The sequence below is a fragment of the Macrotis lagotis genome, chromosome 6 (assembly GCF_037893015.1).
Source record: "Macrotis lagotis isolate mMagLag1 chromosome 6, bilby.v1.9.chrom.fasta, whole genome shotgun sequence".
In the NCBI taxonomy this organism is placed as follows: Eukaryota; Metazoa; Chordata; class Mammalia; order Peramelemorphia; family Peramelidae; genus Macrotis; species Macrotis lagotis.
This window is the reverse complement of record NC_133663.1, coordinates 171,092,787-171,102,895: the sequence shown is the minus strand read 5'-3', so window position 1 is coordinate 171,102,895 and position 10,109 is coordinate 171,092,787. Positions and strand designations below refer to the sequence as shown.

Genomic DNA, 10,109 nt, shown 5'->3' with positions numbered 1-10,109 from the left:
TAGATAATAAATAGATTCATATAGGAAATATTTAATGCAAAGATTTATATGATGTATTTTTCCTCCAAGTAATTTGGGAATAAATAAGATTAATGAAATACCAGAACTAAACTTGTCATTAGAAGGGAGAAAAATCATGTCAGTATTGAATATTCTCATCCATAAGATAAATAATTCTCATTTCCTTCAATTGTTGCTTATATCAAATGAAATTGAGTCTGATTGCTCTACTCCTGACATTTCAAGTTTATCCATACCCTTCCTCTTTTGTGGCATACGAAAGTGCATATAATGATTCATATGTGATCTTCCTAATGAAAAGTATACATATATTATCCTCCCTATGATTTTGGTCCCTATGCCTCCTGCATAAGTTATAATTAAAGTTACTAGATTCTTTACTCTCCTGACCAAAGAGGGTGTGATCTAGCTATGCTTTCTTCATTCTAGATTCTCTAAAGCATTTCTCTCTCTCTCTCTCTTTTATCATACTTACTTAATTAGCACTGCTCATTAATATTTGTCTATACAAATTCTCTGACAATATCTTGAAGTTGCTGGGGTTATTTTCCAATTCACTATGCAAAGATATTTCTTAAAAATATTTTATTTTCAATTAATGTAACAAAACAATCATATTATGAAAATATAACAGATTATTGCAAATGAACTCACAAATTTATTATGCATTACCTACCATTCATTTTCAATTTATAATACAATTATCATGTAAATTTTATTTTTCCCCTTTCTTTTTTTCCACCTCTTCCCTTCCCTCCTATTCTAGAGATGCCTATCATTATAATTAAAGACTCTTGAAAAGTTTACTTTTAATTAGATAGAAGAGGGGAGGGAACTAAGTGATTTTGAAGCAATACTGCTTATCAATGTTTCAATGAGTCTGAGATGGTACTTTGATAACACTTTGAGTTTACAAGCATTCAATTAATGAAACTGTGATTGATACGACCTGATCAAGAGTATATGAGAGATGAATAATTCTAGGTGAAGATGCAAAATAATTAATGATTTTAGAGGGAAAGATGGGAGAGTATGAATATCGAGGTAACTCTATTCTATAGATTTGCCCCAGAAAGAGAATACAATAAATTTCCACTTTGGTTTAAAAATTTATCCTACACTACAGGAAAAGGAGAGGAGAAGGGGGAAGGGAAAGATAAGGGAAAGAAGGTCTGAGAAAAGGAAAGTCAAAGATATAAGTGAAAATCAACTTAAAGTTAGATTTTAAAAGAAAATTAAATGAGAAAGAGAATAAACTTCTGGTGAGGAGGAATAAGAGGAAAGGAAAGAGAAAAGTATAAATGGGGAAAGATAGCATGGAGGGAAATATAGAATTAGCAATCTTAACTGTAAGTGTGAATAGGAAGAACTGTCCCATAAAATGGAAGCACAAAGCAGAATAGATTAAAAACTAACATTCTACATTATGTTGTTTACAAGAAACACATTTGAAACAGAGAAATACATACAGGGTAAATGTAAAAGGATAATGCAAAATATATTTTGTTTCAACTGAAGAAAAAAATCAGGGGTAGCTATCCTGATCACAAATAAAGCAAAAGCAAAAATAGATCTCATTAAAAGGGATAAGGAAGGAAACTCCTTCTTCTTAAAAGGCACCATAGGTAAGAAGGCTATATCATTATTAAACATGTGTAAGCACCTAGTGATATAGCACCCAAAATTAAGTAGAGGAAAAATTAATTGAATTACAAAGAGACATAGAGAGCAAAACTTTAAGAATGGGGGATCTCAACCACTTTCTTTCAGAACTAAATAAATCCAACCATAAAGCAAACAATATGGAAGTTAAGAAGGGGGATGAAAAATTAGAAAACTTAGATATGGTAGATCTCTGGAGAAAACTGAAATGATATATAAAAAATATATCTTTTTCTTTTCAGTACATGGCACCCATACCAAAACTGATCATGTACTGGGGTTTATATTCAAATAACAAAAGCCAGAAATAATAAATGTATACTTCTACATCAAGATGGAATAAAAATTACAAGTAATAAAAGGTCTTGAAAAGATAAACCAAAAATTAATTGGAAGTTAAATAACTTAGCTTTCAATAATGAGTGAATTAAACAGCAAATCATAGTAAAAATCAATATTTCTGTCCAAGCAAAGGATAATGAGATATCATACTGAAATTTATGAGATATAGCCATGGCAGTTTTGAGGGAAAACTTTATAGCTCTAAATGCTTATAGGAATACACTAGAGAAAGAAGAGATCAATGAATTGGGTATGCAACCTTAAAAGTTAGGAAAAAAAACAAATTAAAGATCCCAAATTAATTACCAAATCAGAGGACCTCTGGCCAAGATGGCAGATAGAAAATAGCCACTATGCTAAGGTCTCCTGATCTTCTTTCATATATTATATGAAACAAATCTCTTAACAGAATTCTGGTTGACAAAATCCAGAAAAAGAAGCTAGGAGAAGAACATATATCTCAAGGTTTGTCTTCCAGGACTATGGATGAGCCAGGTGAAGAGAGCAGAAACCATGTCAGGAGGGCTGAGAACTGGGATAACCTGGGATAAGCTATGGAGGTTTTGACTGTTGGGGCTGCAGTCCAAGAGTCCACTGGGGAGCAGAGGTGTTGACTGTGAGACTGATTGTCTTGCGTCTACTTACCAGCAAGGCTGGAGGGCAAGTTCCAGCACACAGTGTGGCTGAACAAACATCTCCTGAGCTCCTCTGAAGTCTGGAGGACTTCAAACTCCATACCTTCATTTCAGCTGGACCCTGTTCCAAGAATAAATGCAATGACAGCACACTTTCCCCCCAGGCTCAGGTATAGGCAGGAGAGCTCCCTCAGCAGTGAATAGGGAGAGTAATTACTTCACCCCAGGGCAAAGCCTACATTGTTCTAGGACAAAAGTATCCAGTAGTGCAACCCACAACCTCCAGGGCAAAGGAAAGAACCTCAAATCAAGGTCATTAACATTCTGGAGGAAACAAACAGGACCCCCTACTGGCCAGCCAACTGGAGTTATTAAACTCAATGCACAAAACCTATATACCTTCAGGCCACTTGGAGTTACAACCCATTAAGTAAAGTTCCTAGTGATCCAAATACCAAACTTCTGTGAACCAGCTCCCCCTTCCACAAAAGAACTTAGGAAAATGAAGAATGGCTAGCAAATGGGGGCTCCATAGAAAAATTCCTAGAAGGTAAAGACCTAACCTGGAAAGATCTAGTACCTGTAAGGAGAATATAACTTGGTTTCCAGCAAAGAAAGACTTCCTTGAAAAAATCAGGAAGGAGTTTAAAAATCAATTGGAAAATTTGGGAAAAAAAAAAAACAAAAGAAGGTTAACATCTTATAACAAAAAAATCATTGGAAAATACAGCTGGACAAATGAAGCAGGGAAATAATTCTCTAATAACCTCAATTGGTCAAAGAGAAAATTCTTTGAAAAATAGAATTGACTAATTGGAAAAGGAGTTGCAAAAGGTAAATGAAGAAAATTCTTCTTTAATAAGAAGAATGGAGTCTGTGAAACTAATGACTTCATGAGACAACAAGAATATGTTAAAACCAAAAACATCAAAAAATAGAATAAAATTTAAAATACCTCATGAGCAAACCCACTGACCTTGAGAACAGATCGAGGAGAGATATCATAGAACCAGACATCAAAACAATTATTGAAAGAATACATCCATTCCCTCTCGAAAGGGATCCCAAAAATAAAACATCAAGGAATATTGTGGCCAAATTCCAAAACTATCAAAGAAAAGAAAATCCTTCAAGCATCCAGAAAGAAACAATTTAGATACCAAGGAGCCACAGAAAGGATTACATAGGACCTGACTGCTTCAACATTAAGTAATCAAAGGGCCTAGAATGAGATATTCTGAAAAAGCAAGGGTTTTGCAAACAAGAATTCACTAACCAACAAAACTGATCCTTCACTTCCAAGGCAAATAATGGACATTTACTGAAATTGGAGACTTCCAACTTTTCTTGAAGAAAAGACCAGAGGTAATAGAAAATCTGGACATCAAACAGGAGACTCAAGAGACACACACAAAAGCTAATAAAGGAGCAGCTAGGTGGCAGAGTGGATAAAGCACCGGCCCTGGAGTCAGGAGTACCTGGGTTCACATCCAGTCTCAAACACTTAATAATTACCTAGCTGTGTGGCCTTGGGCAAGCCACTTAACCCCATTTTCCTTAAAAAAAACTAAAAAAAGGCTAATAAGTGGGGGGGGGGGGGGGGGCTCCGATGAAACTGACTATATCCCTACCTGGGAAAATGACTGTAATAACTCTCAAAAACTGTAACTCTTAGAGAGAATATACATAGGCAGAAATGATGGACACTCATAACTTTTCTGTGACTCAGAATGATTTAAAAAGAATATCTACTTAAAAGGGGGGGACAGTAGAGATGGGAGGATGGAGGAGATTGATTCTGATAAATCTCATTGCATTAAGAGGTACAAAGGACCTATTGCAATAGAATGGAAGAAGGGAGGAGGTGAGAACCACCTGAATCCTACTCAAATGAGATTTGGCTTAATGTTACCATACATACACTTAATCAAGTTGAGAATTTTTTTTCACCTTTTTATTAAAAGGAGAAAAGGGAAGGGGAGGAAGAAAGGGGAAACAAATAGAAAGAAATGAAGGAAGATGGAGCAAAAGGAAAGTGGAAGGAAAGGGGAAGGAAAGGGGAGGGATGTAGGATACAAGAGGGAAAACACACTTAAGATAGTAATTATAACTTTGAATGTAAATGGAATGAATTCTCACTTAAAATGTAAGAGAATAGCAGAGTGGTTTAAAAATCAGAATCCCAGAATATAATGCCTACAAGAATATATATATATATATATATATATATATATATATATATATATATATATATATATATATATACAGAGAGAGAGAGAGAGAGAGAGAGAGAGAGAGAGAGAGTAAAAGTAAAAGGTTGGAGCAAATTATATTTTCCTTCAGCAGAAGTGAAAATGCAGGGGTAGCAATCCTTATCTCAAAGTAGCTGCAAAAATTGATATCTTTTAATGAGATAAAAAAAAAACTGTATCTTCCTAAAAGGTACCATAGACAATAAAGTAATTTCACTTCTAAATACATATTCACTCAATGGTACAGCATCCAAATTCTTAGAGGAGAAGATGAAGGAGTTATAGGAAGACATATACAGTAAAATTCTACTAGTGGGAGAAGCCAACTTCCAGCTCACCGATTTAGATAAATCTTACCATAAAAGCACCAAGAAGGAAGTTAAGGGAGTAAAAAGATTGTTAGAAAACCTAGACATGATAGACTTAAGGAGAAAATTGAATAGTGATAAAAATTAATATACTGTTTTTTTTCTGCAATACTGACATTTACAGAAAAATTGACCATGTCCTAGGGCATAAAAACATAATAATCAATTGCAGAAAGGCAGAAATAGTGAATATATCTTTCTCAGATCATAATGCAATAAAATTCATACGTTATATTTGTCCAGGGAGAAATAGATCCACAATTATTTGGAAACTAAATAACCTCATTTAAAAGATTGAGCGGCTCAAGCAACAAATTACAGAAAGAATTAATTATTTCAGCCTAGATAATGAAACTACATAGCAAAACCTGTGGGATATACTCAAGGAAGCTATCAGGGGATATATTATATCTTTAAATGCTTACATGAATAAATTAGAGAAAGAGGAAATCAATGAACTAATTATGGAACTAAAAAAATTAGAGAAAGAAAAATTAAAAACCCCAATTAAATACAAAATTAGAAATGCTAAAAATTAAAGGAGAAATTAATAAAATCAAAAGCAAGAAAACTATTGAACTAATTAATAAAATCAAGAGATGGTTTTATGAAAAAAACAATAAAATTGATAAACCTCTGATCAATTTTATTTAAAAAAGAAAGTAGAAAACCAAATTGCTAGTATCATAAGTGAGAAAGGTGAACTCACCACCAATGAGGAAGAAATTAAAATAACAATTCAGAATCATTTTTCCTAACTGAAAGCTAATAAATTTGATAATCTAAGTGAGAAGGACAAATATCTGCAAAAATATAATTTTCCCAGGTTAAATGAAGAGGAAATTAAATACCTAAATAATCCCATCACAGAAAAAGAAATTCAACAACCCATCAATTAACTGTCTAAGAAAAAAATCTCTAGGGTCAGATGGATTCACAAGTGAATTCTGCTAATATTTAAGGAACAATTGATTTCAATTATATGTAAACATTTTAGAAAAATAATTGAAGAAGAAACTCTACCTAATTCCTTCTGTGATACAATATGGAACTAATACATAAACCAGGAAGAGTCAAAACAGAGAAAGAAAATTATAGAACAATTTCCCTGATAAATATAGATGCAAAAACATAAATAATATCTTGGTAAAGTGATTACACAAGTTATCACTAGGGTCTTATGACCAAACATGGTTTACTTCTAGAGTGCAGGGGTGGTTCAATATTAGGAAAACTGCCAGTATAATTGACTATATCAATAACAAACCTAACAGAAATCATATGATTATCTCAATAGATGCTGAAAATGTCTTTGACAGAAGGCAGTATCCATTCCTACTAAAAACACTAGATATCCTAGGAATAAATGGATTTTTCCTTCGAATGATATGCAGTATCTAATCTGAAACCATCAACAAGCATTATATGTAATGGGTGTAAGCTACAAACATTCCTATTAAGATCAGGGATGAAGCAAGGATGGATATTATTATCATTACTATTCAATATTATATTAGAAATGTTAACTTTAGCAACAATTGAATAAAAGTAATTGAAGGAATTAGAATTGGAAATGAAGAAACAAAGCTTACTCTTTGCAGATGACATGATGGCATGCCTAGAGAACACTAAATAATCATTTAAAAAACTCCTGCAAACAATTAGCAACTTTAGCAAAATTACAGGCTATAAAATAAACCTACATAAATCCTCAGCATTTCTATCTAGTGTTAGCAAGATACAGCAGCAAGAGCTAGGAAGAGAAATCCCATTTAAAATAACTTCAGATAACATAAAATACTTGGGAGTCTACCTTCCAAGGCAGACTAAGGAACACTATGAAAACAATTATAAAACATTTTTCACACAAATAAAATAAGATTTAAATAACTGGTCAAATATCAACTGCTCATGGATAGGCCAAACTAGTATAATAAAAATGACAAATCTCCCTCAATTAATTGCCTTATCAATCAAACATACAAAAAATTACTTTAATGACCTAGAAAAAATTGTAACTAAATTCATATGGAGAAACAAAAAGTCAAGAATATCCAGGGATTTAATGAAAAGAAAGTGCAAAAGAAGGTGAATTAGCCAGATCTAAAATTATATTATAAAACTTCAGCCATTCAAACTGTCCGGTACTAGGGGTGGCTAGGTGTCACAGTGGATAGAGTACTGGCCCTGGTGTCAGGAATACCTGAGTTCAAATTCAGCCTCAGACACTTAATATTTACCTAGCTATGTGGCCTTGGGCAAGCCACTGAATCCCATTACCTTCCAAAAAAAAAAGAAAGAAAAGAAGAATAAAAGAGAAAGAGGACATAGATGAATTGAATATGTAACTTAAAAATTTAGAGAAAGAACAAATTAAAAATCCCCAATTAAATGCCAAATTAAAAATTCTGAATATTAAATTAAGAAAATAATAAAATTAAAGCAAGAAAGCTATTGAATTAATAAATTAATCTAAGATTGGTTTTATGAAAAAAACAATGAAATAGGTAAATCTTTGGTTAATTTTATTTTTAAAAAGAAGAAAAGCAAATTACTAGTACAAAAAATGAAAAAAAAGGGATTTTGTCACCAGTGATGAGGAAATTAAAAAAAATAATTCAGAACTCTTTTGTCCAACTAAATGCCAATAATTTTGATTAAGTGAAATGGATGAATATTTACAAAAATATGATTTTTTTCTGGTTAAAAGAAGAAATTAAATATTTAAATAACCTTATCTCAGAAAAAGAAGTACAAAAAGCCATGAATGAATACCCAATGAAAAAATCTCCAGGACCAGATGGATTCACAAGGGAATTCTACCAAACATTCAAGTAACAATTGGTTACCATTCTATATAAATTATCTGAAAAAAATAGGTGACAAAAGAGGCCTGCCCAATTCCATCTAGGCCATCAATATTGTGCTGATACCTAGAGCAGAAGAGTCAAAATAAAGAGAAAGAAAATTATAGAACAATTTCCCTAATGAATCTGGATGCAAAAATTTAAAGAAACATTTAGTAAAGTGGTTATAGCAAGTTATCACTAGAATAATATACTATTATCAAGCAGGATTTATGCCACGAATGCAGGGCTGGTTCAACAGAGAAAAACTATCAGTATAATTGATCATATCAATAACAAATCTAACAAAAATCATATGATTATATCAATAGATGCTGAAAAAGCTTTTGACAAAATACTGAATTTATTCCTACTAACAGGACTATAGAGCATACAATTAAATGCAATAATGCTTAATAATAAGAAGCATCTAAAATCATCAAAAATAACTATTTGTAATGGAAAAAGGCTAGAAGCAATTCGAATAAGATCAGAGGCGAAACAGGGATGCCCCTTATCTCTACTATTATTCAGTACTGTATTAGAAATGATAGCTTTAAGTTGGAAGGAAAGTAGAAAGCTGGGAAACAGTTTTCACAACTAGGAGGTTTTTTTTTTTTTAATGAAACCAATGTTTTTTTTTTCAATCAGCATTTTCCCAACACTATTAGATCTCTTAGGACCATTCTGGTAGTTCCTACCCATTCAGTGGCCTGAGAAGTAGGAGCTGCAGATCAATCCTAAGTAGCCAACTGAGCACTCTTCAGTAGGAAACTGCTGAATGGACTCACATGGCACCTGGATGCCCTCAGACCAATCAGCCACCTCTGGCTGTACAGCAGCGAATACTGGGGCAGGTGTGTCCATTCACCCTGAAATTCCTCCCTTACCACTGTCTTCTCAGCTGTATCCTGTTCTCCCTGTTCAATCTCCTCTGGATCTCTGTAGAAATAACATCAGTAATAACCTCCCATAGGTGTTCACAGGAGATTGTACCACACATCTTCAGGACTTCTCGGGCCAGCATCCACTACATCACTGAATGAGCTCCCTATTTTTTTACATGGGATGGCAATGTCCACATAGCAACATGGAGAATCTGTGCTGCACAGTGCAGTGGTTGGAAGATCAATATACGTTTCATTCAAATGCTGAGTTTCTGCATGAGAATCAGTGACCACCAACAGGCAAGGCTCCTGAAAGCTGCCTGGATCTGGTCAGTGAAGGTGCCAAGGGTGAAGCATCCTGCAATAGTTATGGCGCCAGTGACTGCAGAAAATTTCAGAACAGTTCTCTGGCCTGGATGAGATGACACTTACATTAGCTGTATTTTCAGTGGCAACAATGTAGCGAGCTGCCAGTAGCTTTACCCAAGTTCTCTTCAAATTAATGATTGATGCCATCACTCTTTCTTTTGTAGACATACTTTTCCATCTGGAAGTCCAAATTGGTGCCAACCAAATGGATCCCTGCAGCGAGGAATTTGAGGAAATCATCCTCTTTCATCTGCAAGACTTCTAGCATTCTCAAAGTTCAAGGACTATTCCCTTTAATTTAGAAAAAAACAGATATCTTACTGTCTGATCGTGTTATCTCTTATGCTTTCTGTTTCTTCCTTTAGGATATGATTTCTCTCTCATCACACTCAGTTTGGATCAATGTACAACATGGAAACAAAGTAAAGAGTGACAGATTGCTTTCCATGGAGGGGAGGGAAGTAAGATTTGGGAAGGGAATTGTAAAATGCAAACAAAATCTTTAATAATAAATAAAGAAAAAATAAATAACTAAATGCATCGATGAATGAATAAATAGATAGATAGATAGAGATAGATAGATAGATAGATAGATAGATAGATAGATAGATAGATAGATATGAAGAAAAGACTTCTAGGGCTCTGGACATTGTGAAAGTTTCCCTTTAAAGTTACAGGTTAAACTGTGAACAACGCCATATGGAACTATGGAACCCTCTTCTGGGCA

The 10,109-nt window shown here is 33.7% G+C and overlaps 1 pseudogene; it reads right to left on the bottom strand.

Moving 5' to 3' along the window:
• Nucleotides 1-2,577: 2,577 nt before the first annotated feature.
• LOC141492284 (small ribosomal subunit protein uS2 pseudogene) lies at nt 2,578-9,650 on the bottom strand (annotated as a pseudogene).
• Between the last annotated feature and the right edge of the window lie 459 nt (nt 9,651-10,109).